Source organism: Hyla sarda, unplaced genomic scaffold, assembly GCF_029499605.1.
Source record: "Hyla sarda isolate aHylSar1 unplaced genomic scaffold, aHylSar1.hap1 scaffold_2572, whole genome shotgun sequence".
Taxonomy (NCBI): Eukaryota; Metazoa; Chordata; class Amphibia; order Anura; family Hylidae; genus Hyla; species Hyla sarda.
In genome coordinates, this window is record NW_026609260.1 from 1,519 (window position 1) to 19,088 (window position 17,570).

Here is a 17,570-nt window from a genome sequence, read left to right on the forward strand (position 1 = left end):
CAAAGGGATTTGTGATGTCACCTAGAACCTTCACAGCAGCGACAGCTTTATGAGGAGCATCAGCACTGCTCTGCCTGAGCAGAACCATCACCGCCATAGGTTGTCAAATAACCCGGATTTAACCCACACAGGTAAGTCCAATGGGGTGCAGGCATGTCCTCTATGCTTACAGCTTCCCGTGGGTGTTGGTTTGATACCGTTTGGGGACAGCCAAGGAGGCATCTGCAGGCAACAAAGGTAGGTGTGTGCTTGTGTGTGTGTTTCCTATGCAGATCCTAAGCCCAGTGTCACATGCAAGTAGGAGGAGTAAGAAGGGTTCCTGGCAAATCCGGGTTATGGATTGCATTTAAAAAGGCCCCGTGGGAGTGCAATGGGCCCCTGTCTTGCTGCTTAGCAATAATGGTATGGGTTTAGGTTCTGCTGTGTGTACTGGTGGTTGACTGCCCCCCAGCCCAGAGTGTGCATGGAAAATTGTCTGGCAGCCTCCCTGACAGCAAGCAGTGATAGTGCCCATGAAGGGGACCTTGTTGGGCCCGCCCCTTTCACGGTTATCGCTTCTCGGCCTTTTGGCTAAGATCAAGTGTAGTATCTGTTCTTATCAGTTTAATATCTGATACGTCCCCTATCTGGGGACCATATATTAAATGGATTTTTGAGAACGGGGGCCGATTTCGAAGCTTGCTTCCGTCGCCCTATGCATTGACCCGATATGGCAGTATCTTTGGGTACAGTGCACCACCCCCTTACAGGGTTAAAAAGAAAGATTCCTACTTTCATTGCTACCTGCTTGCTGGCTAGCCAGCTAGCCAGCCCTGTGGGCCTTGCTGCTGCTGCAGCCAAAAAACAAAAGGTGGTGCTGCTGCTGCTTCTGCTGCTTCTGCTTCTGCTTGTGTCTGGCCCCTGTTGGAGCGTCCAGGCACAGGACTTCTGCTGCTGCTGACTAAATGGCCTCCTTAATTGGATCATTTGAGTAGCCAGCACACCTGTGCAGGTAGGGCATGACATGATAGGCAGCTGCCTTGATAGCGGGTGGGTGCTGAATGTTCCTAATTGACAAAATAAGATTAATGCTTATGAAGAAATATAAAATCTCATCCCTTCCCCAATATCGCGCCACACCCCTACCCCTTAATTCCCTGGTTGAACGTGATGGACATATGTCTTTTTTCGACCGTACTAACTATGTAACTATGTAACATAACATGGGGGGGGGGGGGGGTCTCCTGGCTGTTCACACAGGTGTGTCATTGCTGTACATTGACCATGCATTGCTTCTGTGGTATTGCAAAGGCAAAGACAAATGCTTCCAGCCATCCATTGCACTAATGGATTGGTCATCAGCTGGCTGTCTATGTCCCGCATCAATATAGACCAAAGTACAGAGGGTTAGGCTATGCTATTGTGCACCTACCTGATGCATCAGAAGGTGCGAGGCCCTTGCTAAATTCTGTGCACAGACTTTGAGATCTATGCTTTAGACTGTATCTAAACCTGCTCCAACATGGACTGACATTCTGGCCTACTTTCAGCCGATGCGACTTGTCTGTCGCTGAACAGTCGCTTTTTATGTATTCAGCACCTATGTATAATGTTGTAAAAATGCTCTAGAAGCTAAAGTCGCAGAAATGTCACACATATTTGGCCTGCAACTTTCTGTGCGACAAATTCAGACAGGAAAAATCAGTATAAATCCTTAGAAAATTATCCCCCAGTGTCTCCATCTGCTGGCGGTATTGAATAAGCATTGCTGCACTGATGGGGTATGCATTAGACGAAAAAAAAGAAGAAAAAGAAGAATAATACGCCCAGAAAAGAGGCGAAAAGGAGAAAAACGTAAAAAAACGTGAAAAAAAAGTAAGAGGAAGAGAAGGGAAAAAAAGGTGGAAATGGGTTTAAAAGTGATTTCGGCGGAGAAATATATATATATATATATATATATATATATATATATATATATATATATGCGCACACACACACATAGATATAAACGTATTCTCCGTTGAGATATTGCAGCCGCTGCTGTGTCCAGGCCCAGGAGCCTTAGCACTGTGCTGTGATGTCACTCAATACCACTGACATCACTAGGTGTAAACAACATCTCTCCTTTGCTGTGTATGTGACTATGGAGCTGTTTGGTGATGTCGTCTATTACGGCCTTCATAGAAGCAACAGGAGATTGTTGCATCCATCTTGAACCCTCAGAACTACAGTGCTATGATGTCACTCACTTCCACAGGCCTTGCAGAGTGTAAACAACAACAACCCAGCTTTGTTGTGTATGTAACCAAAGGGATTTGTGATGTCACCTAGAACCTTCACAGCAGCGACAGCTTTATGAGGAGCATCAGCACTGCTCTGCCTGAGCAGAACCATCACCGCCATAGGTTGTCAAATAACCCGGATTTAACCCACACAGGTAAGTCCAATGGGGTGCAGGCATGTCCTCTATGCTTACAGCTTCCCGTGGGTGTTGGTTTGATACCGTTTGGGGACAGCCAAGGAGGCATCTGCAGGCAACAAAGGTAGGTGTGTGCTTGTGTGTGTGTTTCCTATGCAGATCCTAAGCCCAGTGTCACATGCAAGTAGGAGGAGTAAGAAGGGTTCCTGGCAAATCCGGGTTATGGATTGCATTTAAAAAGGCCCCGTGGGAGTGCAATGGGCCCCTGTCTTGCTGCTTAGCAATAATGGTATGGGTTTAGGTTCTGCTGTGTGTACTGGTGGTTGACTGCCCCCCAGCCCAGAGTGTGCATGGAAAATTGTCTGGCAGCCTCCCTGACAGCAAGCAGTGATAGTGCCCATGAAGGGGACCTTGTTGGGCCCGCCCCTTTCACGGTTATCGCTTCTCGGCCTTTTGGCTAAGATCAAGTGTAGTATCTGTTCTTATCAGTTTAATATCTGATACGTCCCCTATCTGGGGACCATATATTAAATGGATTTTTGAGAACGGGGGCCGATTTCGAAGCTTGCTTCCGTCGCCCTATGCATTGACCCGATATGGCAGTATCTTCGGGTACAGTGCACCACCCCCTTACAGGGTTAAAAAGAAAGATTCCTACTTTCATTGCTACCTGCTTGCTGGCTAGCCAGCTAGCCAGCCCTGTGGGCCTTGCTGCTGCTGCAGCCAAAAAACAAAAGGTGGTGCTGCTGCTGCTTCTGCTGCTTCTGCTTCTGCTTGTGTCTGGCCCCTGTTGGAGCGTCCAGGCACAGGACTTCTGCTGCTGCTGACTAAATGGCCTCCTTAATTGGATCATTTGAGTAGCCAGCACACCTGTGCAGGTAGGGCATGACATGATAGGCAGCTGCCTTGATAGCGGGTGGGTGCTGAATGTTCCTAATTGACAAAATAAGATTAATGCTTATGAAGAAATATAAAATCTCATCCCTTCCCCAATATCGCGCCACACCCCTACCCCTTAATTCCCTGGTTGAACGTGATGGACATATGTCTTTTTTCGACCGTACTAACTATGTAACTATGTAACATAACATGGGGGGGGGGGGGGGGTCTCCTGGCTGTTCACACAGGTGTGTCATTGCTGTACATTGACCATGCATTGCTTCTGTGGTATTGCAAAGGCAAAGACAAATGCTTCCAGCCATCCATTGCACTAATGGATTGGTCATCAGCTGGCTGTCTATGTCCCGCATCAATATAGACCAAAGTACAGAGGGTTAGGCTATGCTATTGTGCACCTACCTGATGCATCAGAAGGTGCGAGGCCCTTGCTAAATTCTGTGCACAGACTTTGAGATCTATGCTTTAGACTGTATCTAAACCTGCTCCAACATGGACTGACATTCTGGCCTACTTTCAGCCGATGCGACTTGTCTGTCGCTGAACAGTCGCTTTTTATGTATTCAGCACCTATGTATAATGTTGTAAAAATGCTCTAGAAGCTAAAGTCGCAGAAATGTCACACATATTTGGCCTGCAACTTTCTGTGCGACAAATTCAGACAGGAAAAATCAGTATAAATCCTTAGAAAATTATCCCCCAGTGTCTCCATCTGCTGGCGGTATTGAATAAGCATTGCTGCACTGATGGGGTATGCATTAGACGAAAAAAAAGAAGAAAAAGAAGAATAATACGCCCAGAAAAGAGGCGAAAAGGAGAAAAACGTAAAAAAACGTGAAAAAAAAGTAAGAGGAAGAGAAGGGAAAAAAAGGTGGAAATGGGTTTAAAAGTGATTTCGGCGGAGATATATATATATATATATATATATATATATATATATATATATATGCGCACACACACACATAGATATAAACGTATTCTCCGTTGAGATATTGCAGCCGCTGCTGTGTCCAGGCCCAGGAGCCTTAGCACTGTGCTGTGATGTCACTCAATACCACTGACATCACTAGGTGTAAACAACATCTCTCCTTTGCTGTGTATGTGACTATGGAGCTGTTTGGTGATGTCGTCTATTACGGCCTTCATAGAAGCAACAGGAGATTGTTGCATCCATCTTGAACCCTCAGAACTACAGTGCTATGATGTCACTCACTTCCACAGGCCTTGCAGAGTGTAAACAACAACAACCCAGCTTTGTTGTGTATGTAACCAAAGGGATTTGTGATGTCACCTAGAACCTTCACAGCAGCGACAGCTTTATGAGGAGCATCAGCACTGCTCTGCCTGAGCAGAACCATCACCGCCATAGGTTGTCAAATAACCCGGATTTAACCCACACAGGTAAGTCCAATGGGGTGCAGGCATGTCCTCTATGCTTACAGCTTCCCGTGGGTGTTGGTTTGATACCGTTTGGGGACAGCCAAGGAGGCATCTGCAGGCAACAAAGGTAGGTGTGTGCTTGTGTGTGTGTTTCCTATGCAGATCCTAAGCCCAGTGTCACATGCAAGTAGGAGGAGTAAGAAGGGTTCCTGGCAAATCCGGGTTATGGATTGCATTTAAAAAGGCCCCGTGGGAGTGCAATGGGCCCCTGTCTTGCTGCTTAGCAATAATGGTATGGGTTTAGGTTCTGCTGTGTGTACTGGTGGTTGACTGCCCCCCAGCCCAGAGTGTGCATGGAAAATTGTCTGGCAGCCTCCCTGACAGCAAGCAGTGATAGTGCCCATGAAGGGGACCTTGTTGGGCCCGCCCCTTTCACGGTTATCGCTTCTCGGCCTTTTGGCTAAGATCAAGTGTAGTATCTGTTCTTATCAGTTTAATATCTGATACGTCCCCTATCTGGGGACCATATATTAAATGGATTTTTGAGAACGGGGGCCGATTTCGAAGCTTGCTTCCGTCGCCCTATGCATTGACCCGATATGGCAGTATCTTCGGGTACAGTGCACCACCCCCTTACAGGGTTAAAAAGAAAGATTCCTACTTTCATTGCTACCTGCTTGCTGGCTAGCCAGCTAGCCAGCCCTGTGGGCCTTGCTGCTGCTGCAGCCAAAAAACAAAAGGTGGTGCTGCTGCTGCTTCTGCTGCTTCTGCTTCTGCTTGTGTCTGGCCCCTGTTGGAGCGTCCAGGCACAGGACTTCTGCTGCTGCTGACTAAATGGCCTCCTTAATTGGATCATTTGAGTAGCCAGCACACCTGTGCAGGTAGGGCATGACATGATAGGCAGCTGCCTTGATAGCGGGTGGGTGCTGAATGTTCCTAATTGACAAAATAAGATTAATGCTTATGAAGAAATATAAAATCTCATCCCTTCCCCAATATCGCGCCACACCCCTACCCCTTAATTCCCTGGTTGAACGTGATGGACATATGTCTTTTTTCGACCGTACTAACTATGTAACTATGTAACATAACATGGGGGGGGGGGGTCTCCTGGCTGTTCACACAGGTGTGTCATTGCTGTACATTGACCATGCATTGCTTCTGTGGTATTGCAAAGGCAAAGACAAATGCTTCCAGCCATCCATTGCACTAATGGATTGGTCATCAGCTGGCTGTCTATGTCCCGCATCAATATAGACCAAAGTACAGAGGGTTAGGCTATGCTATTGTGCACCTACCTGATGCATCAGAAGGTGCGAGGCCCTTGCTAAATTCTGTGCACAGACTTTGAGATCTATGCTTTAGACTGTATCTAAACCTGCTCCAACATGGACTGACATTCTGGCCTACTTTCAGCCGATGCGACTTGTCTGTCGCTGAACAGTCGCTTTTTATGTATTCAGCACCTATGTATAATGTTGTAAAAATGCTCTAGAAGCTAAAGTCGCAGAAATGTCACACATATTTGGCCTGCAACTTTCTGTGCGACAAATTCAGACAGGAAAAATCAGTATAAATCCTTAGAAAATTATCCCCCAGTGTCTCCATCTGCTGGCGGTATTGAATAAGCATTGCTGCACTGATGGGGTATGCATTAGACGAAAAAAAAGAAGAAAAAGAAGAATAATACGCCCAGAAAAGAGGCGAAAAGGAGAAAAACGTAAAAAAACGTGAAAAAAAAGTAAGAGGAAGAGAAGGGAAAAAAAGGTGGAAATGGGTTTAAAAGTGATTTCGGCGGAGAATATATATATATATATATATATATATATATATATATATATATATATATGCGCACACACACACATAGATATAAACGTATTCTCCGTTGAGATATTGCAGCCGCTGCTGTGTCCAGGCCCAGGAGCCTTAGCACTGTGCTGTGATGTCACTCAATACCACTGACATCACTAGGTGTAAACAACATCTCTCCTTTGCTGTGTATGTGACTATGGAGCTGTTTGGTGATGTCGTCTATTACGGCCTTCATAGAAGCAACAGGAGATTGTTGCATCCATCTTGAACCCTCAGAACTACAGTGCTATGATGTCACTCACTTCCACAGGCCTTGCAGAGTGTAAACAACAACAACCCAGCTTTGTTGTGTATGTAACCAAAGGGATTTGTGATGTCACCTAGAACCTTCACAGCAGCGACAGCTTTATGAGGAGCATCAGCACTGCTCTGCCTGAGCAGAACCATCACCGCCATAGGTTGTCAAATAACCCGGATTTAACCCACACAGGTAAGTCCAATGGGGTGCAGGCATGTCCTCTATGCTTACAGCTTCCCGTGGGTGTTGGTTTGATACCGTTTGGGGACAGCCAAGGAGGCATCTGCAGGCAACAAAGGTAGGTGTGTGCTTGTGTGTGTGTTTCCTATGCAGATCCTAAGCCCAGTGTCACATGCAAGTAGGAGGAGTAAGAAGGGTTCCTGGCAAATCCGGGTTATGGATTGCATTTAAAAAGGCCCCGTGGGAGTGCAATGGGCCCCTGTCTTGCTGCTTAGCAATAATGGTATGGGTTTAGGTTCTGCTGTGTGTACTGGTGGTTGACTGCCCCCCAGCCCAGAGTGTGCATGGAAAATTGTCTGGCAGCCTCCCTGACAGCAAGCAGTGATAGTGCCCATGAAGGGGACCTTGTTGGGCCCGCCCCTTTCACGGTTATCGCTTCTCGGCCTTTTGGCTAAGATCAAGTGTAGTATCTGTTCTTATCAGTTTAATATCTGATACGTCCCCTATCTGGGGACCATATATTAAATGGATTTTTGAGAACGGGGGCCGATTTCGAAGCTTGCTTCCGTCGCCCTATGCATTGACCCGATATGGCAGTATCTTCGGGTACAGTGCACCACCCCCTTACAGGGTTAAAAAGAAAGATTCCTACTTTCATTGCTACCTGCTTGCTGGCTAGCCAGCTAGCCAGCCCTGTGGGCCTTGCTGCTGCTGCAGCCAAAAAACAAAAGGTGGTGCTGCTGCTGCTTCTGCTGCTTCTGCTTCTGCTTGTGTCTGGCCCCTGTTGGAGCGTCCAGGCACAGGACTTCTGCTGCTGCTGACTAAATGGCCTCCTTAATTGGATCATTTGAGTAGCCAGCACACCTGTGCAGGTAGGGCATGACATGATAGGCAGCTGCCTTGATAGCGGGTGGGTGCTGAATGTTCCTAATTGACAAAATAAGATTAATGCTTATGAAGAAATATAAAATCTCATCCCTTCCCCAATATCGCGCCACACCCCTACCCCTTAATTCCCTGGTTGAACGTGATGGACATATGTCTTTTTTCGACCGTACTAACTATGTAACTATGTAACATAACATGGGGGGGGGGGGGGGGGTCTCCTGGCTGTTCACACAGGTGTGTCATTGCTGTACATTGACCATGCATTGCTTCTGTGGTATTGCAAAGGCAAAGACAAATGCTTCCAGCCATCCATTGCACTAATGGATTGGTCATCAGCTGGCTGTCTATGTCCCGCATCAATATAGACCAAAGTACAGAGGGTTAGGCTATGCTATTGTGCACCTACCTGATGCATCAGAAGGTGCGAGGCCCTTGCTAAATTCTGTGCACAGACTTTGAGATCTATGCTTTAGACTGTATCTAAACCTGCTCCAACATGGACTGACATTCTGGCCTACTTTCAGCCGATGCGACTTGTCTGTCGCTGAACAGTCGCTTTTTATGTATTCAGCACCTATGTATAATGTTGTAAAAATGCTCTAGAAGCTAAAGTCGCAGAAATGTCACACATATTTGGCCTGCAACTTTCTGTGCGACAAATTCAGACAGGAAAAATCAGTATAAATCCTTAGAAAATTATCCCCCAGTGTCTCCATCTGCTGGCGGTATTGAATAAGCATTGCTGCACTGATGGGGTATGCATTAGACGAAAAAAAAGAAGAAAAAGAAGAATAATACGCCCAGAAAAGAGGCGAAAAGGAGAAAAACGTAAAAAAACGTGAAAAAAAAGTAAGAGGAAGAGAAGGGAAAAAAAGGTGGAAATGGGTTTAAAAGTGATTTCGGCGGAGAAATATATATATATATATATATATATATATATATATATATATATATATGCGCACACACACACATAGATATAAACGTATTCTCCGTTGAGATATTGCAGCCGCTGCTGTGTCCAGGCCCAGGAGCCTTAGCACTGTGCTGTGATGTCACTCAATACCACTGACATCACTAGGTGTAAACAACATCTCTCCTTTGCTGTGTATGTGACTATGGAGCTGTTTGGTGATGTCGTCTATTACGGCCTTCATAGAAGCAACAGGAGATTGTTGCATCCATCTTGAACCCTCAGAACTACAGTGCTATGATGTCACTCACTTCCACAGGCCTTGCAGAGTGTAAACAACAACAACCCAGCTTTGTTGTGTATGTAACCAAAGGGATTTGTGATGTCACCTAGAACCTTCACAGCAGCGACAGCTTTATGAGGAGCATCAGCACTGCTCTGCCTGAGCAGAACCATCACCGCCATAGGTTGTCAAATAACCCGGATTTAACCCACACAGGTAAGTCCAATGGGGTGCAGGCATGTCCTCTATGCTTACAGCTTCCCGTGGGTGTTGGTTTGATACCGTTTGGGGACAGCCAAGGAGGCATCTGCAGGCAACAAAGGTAGGTGTGTGCTTGTGTGTGTGTTTCCTATGCAGATCCTAAGCCCAGTGTCACATGCAAGTAGGAGGAGTAAGAAGGGTTCCTGGCAAATCCGGGTTATGGATTGCATTTAAAAAGGCCCCGTGGGAGTGCAATGGGCCCCTGTCTTGCTGCTTAGCAATAATGGTATGGGTTTAGGTTCTGCTGTGTGTACTGGTGGTTGACTGCCCCCCAGCCCAGAGTGTGCATGGAAAATTGTCTGGCAGCCTCCCTGACAGCAAGCAGTGATAGTGCCCATGAAGGGGACCTTGTTGGGCCCGCCCCTTTCACGGTTATCGCTTCTCGGCCTTTTGGCTAAGATCAAGTGTAGTATCTGTTCTTATCAGTTTAATATCTGATACGTCCCCTATCTGGGGACCATATATTAAATGGATTTTTGAGAACGGGGGCCGATTTCGAAGCTTGCTTCCGTCGCCCTATGCATTGACCCGATATGGCAGTATCTTCGGGTACAGTGCACCACCCCCTTACAGGGTTAAAAAGAAAGATTCCTACTTTCATTGCTACCTGCTTGCTGGCTAGCCAGCTAGCCAGCCCTGTGGGCCTTGCTGCTGCTGCAGCCAAAAAACAAAAGGTGGTGCTGCTGCTGCTTCTGCTGCTTCTGCTTCTGCTTGTGTCTGGCCCCTGTTGGAGCGTCCAGGCACAGGACTTCTGCTGCTGCTGACTAAATGGCCTCCTTAATTGGATCATTTGAGTAGCCAGCACACCTGTGCAGGTAGGGCATGACATGATAGGCAGCTGCCTTGATAGCGGGTGGGTGCTGAATGTTCCTAATTGACAAAATAAGATTAATGCTTATGAAGAAATATAAAATCTCATCCCTTCCCCAATATCGCGCCACACCCCTACCCCTTAATTCCCTGGTTGAACGTGATGGACATATGTCTTTTTTCGACCGTACTAACTATGTAACTATGTAACATAACATGGGGGGGGGGGGGGGGTCTCCTGGCTGTTCACACAGGTGTGTCATTGCTGTACATTGACCATGCATTGCTTCTGTGGTATTGCAAAGGCAAAGACAAATGCTTCCAGCCATCCATTGCACTAATGGATTGGTCATCAGCTGGCTGTCTATGTCCCGCATCAATATAGACCAAAGTACAGAGGGTTAGGCTATGCTATTGTGCACCTACCTGATGCATCAGAAGGTGCGAGGCCCTTGCTAAATTCTGTGCACAGACTTTGAGATCTATGCTTTAGACTGTATCTAAACCTGCTCCAACATGGACTGACATTCTGGCCTACTTTCAGCCGATGCGACTTGTCTGTCGCTGAACAGTCGCTTTTTATGTATTCAGCACCTATGTATAATGTTGTAAAAATGCTCTAGAAGCTAAAGTCGCAGAAATGTCACACATATTTGGCCTGCAACTTTCTGTGCGACAAATTCAGACAGGAAAAATCAGTATAAATCCTTAGAAAATTATCCCCCAGTGTCTCCATCTGCTGGCGGTATTGAATAAGCATTGCTGCACTGATGGGGTATGCATTAGACGAAAAAAAAGAAGAAAAAGAAGAATAATACGCCCAGAAAAGAGGCGAAAAGGAGAAAAACGTAAAAAAACGTGAAAAAAAAGTAAGAGGAAGAGAAGGGAAAAAAAGGTGGAAATGGGTTTAAAAGTGATTTCGGCGGAGAAATATATATATATATATATATATATATATATATATATATATATATATGCGCACACACACACATAGATATAAACGTATTCTCCGTTGAGATATTGCAGCCGCTGCTGTGTCCAGGCCCAGGAGCCTTAGCACTGTGCTGTGATGTCACTCAATACCACTGACATCACTAGGTGTAAACAACATCTCTCCTTTGCTGTGTATGTGACTATGGAGCTGTTTGGTGATGTCGTCTATTACGGCCTTCATAGAAGCAACAGGAGATTGTTGCATCCATCTTGAACCCTCAGAACTACAGTGCTATGATGTCACTCACTTCCACAGGCCTTGCAGAGTGTAAACAACAACAACCCAGCTTTGTTGTGTATGTAACCAAAGGGATTTGTGATGTCACCTAGAACCTTCACAGCAGCGACAGCTTTATGAGGAGCATCAGCACTGCTCTGCCTGAGCAGAACCATCACCGCCATAGGTTGTCAAATAACCCGGATTTAACCCACACAGGTAAGTCCAATGGGGTGCAGGCATGTCCTCTATGCTTACAGCTTCCCGTGGGTGTTGGTTTGATACCGTTTGGGGACAGCCAAGGAGGCATCTGCAGGCAACAAAGGTAGGTGTGTGCTTGTGTGTGTGTTTCCTATGCAGATCCTAAGCCCAGTGTCACATGCAAGTAGGAGGAGTAAGAAGGGTTCCTGGCAAATCCGGGTTATGGATTGCATTTAAAAAGGCCCCGTGGGAGTGCAATGGGCCCCTGTCTTGCTGCTTAGCAATAATGGTATGGGTTTAGGTTCTGCTGTGTGTACTGGTGGTTGACTGCCCCCCAGCCCAGAGTGTGCATGGAAAATTGTCTGGCAGCCTCCCTGACAGCAAGCAGTGATAGTGCCCATGAAGGGGACCTTGTTGGGCCCGCCCCTTTCACGGTTATCGCTTCTCGGCCTTTTGGCTAAGATCAAGTGTAGTATCTGTTCTTATCAGTTTTCATGCTGGTGGGGATGGGTGCTGCATGGAGGATGCAGGCGTACCAGGGCTTTCCGGGGCTGGTTCTGAGGAATCAGCTCGACGGCTGCCCCGATGTGACCTGTTCCCTCCGGGTCTCGCCATGAGGCTGAGAGGGTCTAGAGCCGAGGTACTTTTGTGCCTCGGGGAGTGGTGACCCCGAGGTGCCGAAACTCACTGGGAGAATAGACTCACTGAGTTGAAGCACGGGCACCATAATCTCTTCACCTTGTGGCACTCACCTCTTGATTCCCGGCCTTCTGGCTAGGATCAGAGAAATTTTTATAGATCCGGCCGGATGTCCGGGCAGTATATCTGCACACATTCACTTATTTATTTCTTTTTTGTCTCACTGTGTCACTTTTTGCGTGTTGTGTGTTCACAGGATTTGTCAGGATGCGGTAGCCCTTCTGGGTGTCCCTCCTGGCGGTCTAGGGGAGGTGTGTGTGGCCATTAGGTTCCGCACCTCCCTGCAAACACCCCGGGTACTCCTGCTTTGGCAGGGTACCTACCGTAATCGGCTCTGCGGGCAGATACCTTGGCCAACGCCAAGGGGGATGCCGGGAGCATTTGTGGTCCCCTAGTAGCTTCGGCGAAAAGGGACATCGAACCTGGAACCTCGCAGGTACCTTTTGGTCCGGAGGCGAAGGGTAAGGTTTGTTGGGGGGCCTCTCTCCTATCGGAGAAGGGCTTGCGATAGACCGCATCCTTTGTGCACGTTTTTTTAGTGTAACACGTTTGCACTTTTTCTTGCACTTTGGGTGAATCGAAAGCACGTTCCTCGGCTTTAGATAAAAAAAAAAAAAAAAAAAAAATCTGTTCTTATCAGTTTAATATCTGATACGTCCCCTATCTGGGGACCATATATTAAATGGATTTTTGAGAACGGGGGCCGATTTCGAAGCTTGCTTCCGTCGCCCTATGCATTGACCCGATATGGCAGTATCTTCGGGTACAGTGCACCACCCCCTTACAGGGTTAAAAAGAAAGATTCCTACTTTCATTGCTACCTGCTTGCTGGCTAGCCAGCTAGCCAGCCCTGTGGGCCTTGCTGCTGCTGCAGCCAAAAAACAAAAGGTGGTGCTGCTGCTGCTTCTGCTGCTTCTGCTTCTGCTTGTGTCTGGCCCCTGTTGGAGCGTCCAGGCACAGGACTTCTGCTGCTGCTGACTAAATGGCCTCCTTAATTGGATCATTTGAGTAGCCAGCACACCTGTGCAGGTAGGGCATGACATGATAGGCAGCTGCCTTGATAGCGGGTGGGTGCTGAATGTTCCTAATTGACAAAATAAGATTAATGCTTATGAAGAAATATAAAATCTCATCCCTTCCCCAATATCGCGCCACACCCCTACCCCTTAATTCCCTGGTTGAACGTGATGGACATATGTCTTTTTTCGACCGTACTAACTATGTAACTATGTAACATAACATGGGGGGGGGGGGGGGGGGGTCTCCTGGCTGTTCACACAGGTGTGTCATTGCTGTACATTGACCATGCATTGCTTCTGTGGTATTGCAAAGGCAAAGACAAATGCTTCCAGCCATCCATTGCACTAATGGATTGGTCATCAGCTGGCTGTCTATGTCCCGCATCAATATAGACCAAAGTACAGAGGGTTAGGCTATGCTATTGTGCACCTACCTGATGCATCAGAAGGTGCGAGGCCCTTGCTAAATTCTGTGCACAGACTTTGAGATCTATGCTTTAGACTGTATCTAAACCTGCTCCAACATGGACTGACATTCTGGCCTACTTTCAGCCGATGCGACTTGTCTGTCGCTGAACAGTCGCTTTTTATGTATTCAGCACCTATGTATAATGTTGTAAAAATGCTCTAGAAGCTAAAGTCGCAGAAATGTCACACATATTTGGCCTGCAACTTTCTGTGCGACAAATTCAGACAGGAAAAATCAGTATAAATCCTTAGAAAATTATCCCCCAGTGTCTCCATCTGCTGGCGGTATTGAATAAGCATTGCTGCACTGATGGGGTATGCATTAGACGAAAAAAAAGAAGAAAAAGAAGAATAATACGCCCAGAAAAGAGGCGAAAAGGAGAAAAACGTAAAAAAACGTGAAAAAAAAGTAAGAGGAAGAGAAGGGAAAAAAAGGTGGAAATGGGTTTAAAAGTGATTTCGGCGGAGAAATATATATATATATATATATATATATATATATATATATATATATGCGCACACACACACATAGATATAAACGTATTCTCCGTTGAGATATTGCAGCCGCTGCTGTGTCCAGGCCCAGGAGCCTTAGCACTGTGCTGTGATGTCACTCAATACCACTGACATCACTAGGTGTAAACAACATCTCTCCTTTGCTGTGTATGTGACTATGGAGCTGTTTGGTGATGTCGTCTATTACGGCCTTCATAGAAGCAACAGGAGATTGTTGCATCCATCTTGAACCCTCAGAACTACAGTGCTATGATGTCACTCACTTCCACAGGCCTTGCAGAGTGTAAACAACAACAACCCAGCTTTGTTGTGTATGTAACCAAAGGGATTTGTGATGTCACCTAGAACCTTCACAGCAGCGACAGCTTTATGAGGAGCATCAGCACTGCTCTGCCTGAGCAGAACCATCACCGCCATAGGTTGTCAAATAACCCGGATTTAACCCACACAGGTAAGTCCAATGGGGTGCAGGCATGTCCTCTATGCTTACAGCTTCCCGTGGGTGTTGGTTTGATACCGTTTGGGGACAGCCAAGGAGGCATCTGCAGGCAACAAAGGTAGGTGTGTGCTTGTGTGTGTGTTTCCTATGCAGATCCTAAGCCCAGTGTCACATGCAAGTAGGAGGAGTAAGAAGGGTTCCTGGCAAATCCGGGTTATGGATTGCATTTAAAAAGGCCCCGTGGGAGTGCAATGGGCCCCTGTCTTGCTGCTTAGCAATAATGGTATGGGTTTAGGTTCTGCTGTGTGTACTGGTGGTTGACTGCCCCCCAGCCCAGAGTGTGCATGGAAAATTGTCTGGCAGCCTCCCTGACAGCAAGCAGTGATAGTGCCCATGAAGGGGACCTTGTTGGGCCCGCCCCTTTCACGGTTATCGCTTCTCGGCCTTTTGGCTAAGATCAAGTGTAGTATCTGTTCTTATCAGTTTAATATCTGATACGTCCCCTATCTGGGGACCATATATTAAATGGATTTTTGAGAACGGGGGCCGATTTCGAAGCTTGCTTCCGTCGCCCTATGCATTGACCCGATATGGCAGTATCTTCGGGTACAGTGCACCACCCCCTTACAGGGTTAAAAAGAAAGATTCCTACTTTCATTGCTACCTGCTTGCTGGCTAGCCAGCTAGCCAGCCCTGTGGGCCTTGCTGCTGCTGCAGCCAAAAAACAAAAGGTGGTGCTGCTGCTGCTTCTACTGCTTCTGCTTCTGCTTGTGTCTGGCCCCTGTTGGAGCGTCCAGGCACAGGACTTCTGCTGCTGCTGACTAAATGGCCTCCTTAATTGGATCATTTGAGTAGCCAGCACACCTGTGCAGGTAGGGCATGACATGATAGGCAGCTGCCTTGATAGCGGGTGGGTGCTGAATGTTCCTAATTGACAAAATAAGATTAATGCTTATGAAGAAATATAAAATCTCATCCCTTCCCCAATATCGCGCCACACCCCTACCCCTTAATTCCCTGGTTGAACGTGATGGACATATGTCTTTTTTCGACCGTACTAACTATGTAACTATGTAACATAACATGGGGGGGGGTCTCCTGGCTGTTCACACAGGTGTGTCATTGCTGTACATTGACCATGCATTGCTTCTGTGGTATTGCAAAGGCAAAGACAAATGCTTCCAGCCATCCATTGCACTAATGGATTGGTCATCAGCTGGCTGTCTATGTCCCGCATCAATATAGACCAAAGTACAGAGGGTTAGGCTATGCTATTGTGCACCTACCTGATGCATCAGAAGGTGCGAGGCCCTTGCTAAATTCTGTGCACAGACTTTGAGATCTATGCTTTAGACTGTATCTAAACCTGCTCCAACATGGACTGACATTCTGGCCTACTTTCAGCCGATGCGACTTGTCTGTCGCTGAACAGTCGCTTTTTATGTATTCAGCACCTATGTATAATGTTGTAAAAATGCTCTAGAAGCTAAAGTCGCAGAAATGTCACACATATTTGGCCTGCAACTTTCTGTGCGACAAATTCAGACAGGAAAAATCAGTATAAATCCTTAGAAAATTATCCCCCAGTGTCTCCATCTGCTGGCGGTATTGAATAAGCATTGCTGCACTGATGGGGTATGCATTAGACGAAAAAAAAGAAGAAAAAGAAGAATAATACGCCCAGAAAAGAGGCGAAAAGGAGAAAAACGTAAAAAAACGTGAAAAAAAAGTAAGAGGAAGAGAAGGGAAAAAAAGGTGGAAATGGGTTTAAAAGTGATTTCGGCGGAGAAATATATATATATATATATATATATATATATATATATATATATATATATGCGCACACACACACATAGATATAAACGTATTCTCCGTTGAGATATTGCAGCCGCTGCTGTGTCCAGGCCCAGGAGCCTTAGCACTGTGCTGTGATGTCACTCAATACCACTGACATCACTAGGTGTAAACAACATCTCTCCTTTGCTGTGTATGTGACTATGGAGCTGTTTGGTGATGTCGTCTATTACGGCCTTCATAGAAGCAACAGGAGATTGTTGCATCCATCTTGAACCCTCAGAACTACAGTGCTATGATGTCACTCACTTCCACAGGCCTTGCAGAGTGTAAACAACAACAACCCAGCTTTGTTGTGTATGTAACCAAAGGGATTTGTGATGTCACCTAGAACCTTCACAGCAGCGACAGCTTTATGAGGAGCATCAGCACTGCTCTGCCTGAGCAGAACCATCACCGCCATAGGTTGTCAAATAACCCGGATTTAACCCACACAGGTAAGTCCAATGGGGTGCAGGCATGTCCTCTATGCTTACAGCTTCCCGTGGGTGTTGGTTTGATACCGTTTGGGGACAGCCAAGGAGGCATCTGCAGGCAACAAAGGTAGGTGTGTGCTTGTGTGTGTGTTTCCTATGCAGATCCTAAGCCCAGTGTCACATGCAAGTAGGAGGAGTAAGAAGGGTTCCTGGCAAATCCGGGTTATGGATTGCATTTAAAAAGGCCCCGTGGGAGTGCAATGGGCCCCTGTCTTGCTGCTTAGCAATAATGGTATGGGTTTAGGTTCTGCTGTGTGTACTGGTGGTTGACTGCCCCCCAGCCCAGAGTGTGCATGGAAAATTGTCTGGCAGCCTCCCTGACAGCAAGCAGTGATAGTGCCCATGAAGGGGACCTTGTTGGGCCCGCCCCTTTCACGGTTATCGCTTCTCGGCCTTTTGGCTAAGATCAAGTGTAGTATCTGTTCTTATCAGTTTAATATCTGATACGTCCCCTATCTGGGGACCATATATTAAATGGATTTTTGAGAACGGGGGCCGATTTCGAAGCTTGCTTCCGTCGCCCTATGCATTGACCCGATATGGCAGTATCTTCGGGTACAGTGCACCACCC

At 46.7% G+C, this 17,570-nt stretch overlaps 8 non-coding genes and 1 pseudogene across 8 annotated transcripts; all 9 read left to right on the top strand.

Moving 5' to 3' along the window:
* The first annotated feature begins 550 nt into the window (after positions 1 to 550).
* LOC130324003 (U2 spliceosomal RNA) lies at positions 551 to 741 on the top strand. The gene has a single exon (XR_008869162.1). It is a non-coding gene; the product is annotated as a U2 spliceosomal RNA (small nuclear RNA).
* Positions 742 to 2,835: 2,094 nt separating this feature from the next.
* On the top strand, positions 2,836 to 3,026 carry LOC130323997 (U2 spliceosomal RNA). Its single transcript, XR_008869157.1, has one exon. It is a non-coding gene; the product is annotated as a U2 spliceosomal RNA (small nuclear RNA).
* Positions 3,027 to 5,115: 2,089 nt separating this feature from the next.
* Positions 5,116 to 5,306, top strand: LOC130324010 (U2 spliceosomal RNA). Its single transcript, XR_008869165.1, has one exon. It is a non-coding gene; the product is annotated as a U2 spliceosomal RNA (small nuclear RNA).
* A 2,090-nt stretch (positions 5,307 to 7,396) lies between these two features.
* On the top strand, positions 7,397 to 7,587 carry LOC130324011 (U2 spliceosomal RNA). Its single transcript, XR_008869166.1, has one exon. It is a non-coding gene; the product is annotated as a U2 spliceosomal RNA (small nuclear RNA).
* Positions 7,588 to 9,681: 2,094 nt separating this feature from the next.
* On the top strand, positions 9,682 to 9,872 carry LOC130324012 (U2 spliceosomal RNA). Its single transcript, XR_008869167.1, has one exon. It is a non-coding gene; the product is annotated as a U2 spliceosomal RNA (small nuclear RNA).
* A 2,093-nt stretch (positions 9,873 to 11,965) lies between these two features.
* Positions 11,966 to 12,125, top strand: LOC130324007 (U2 spliceosomal RNA; annotated as a pseudogene).
* A 693-nt stretch (positions 12,126 to 12,818) lies between these two features.
* Positions 12,819 to 13,006, top strand: LOC130324005 (U2 spliceosomal RNA). The gene has a single exon (XR_008869164.1). It is a non-coding gene; the product is annotated as a U2 spliceosomal RNA (small nuclear RNA).
* Positions 13,007 to 15,100: 2,094 nt separating this feature from the next.
* Positions 15,101 to 15,291, top strand: LOC130324013 (U2 spliceosomal RNA). Its single transcript, XR_008869168.1, has one exon. It is a non-coding gene; the product is annotated as a U2 spliceosomal RNA (small nuclear RNA).
* A 2,088-nt stretch (positions 15,292 to 17,379) lies between these two features.
* On the top strand, positions 17,380 to 17,570 carry LOC130323999 (U2 spliceosomal RNA). The gene has a single exon (XR_008869158.1). It is a non-coding gene; the product is annotated as a U2 spliceosomal RNA (small nuclear RNA).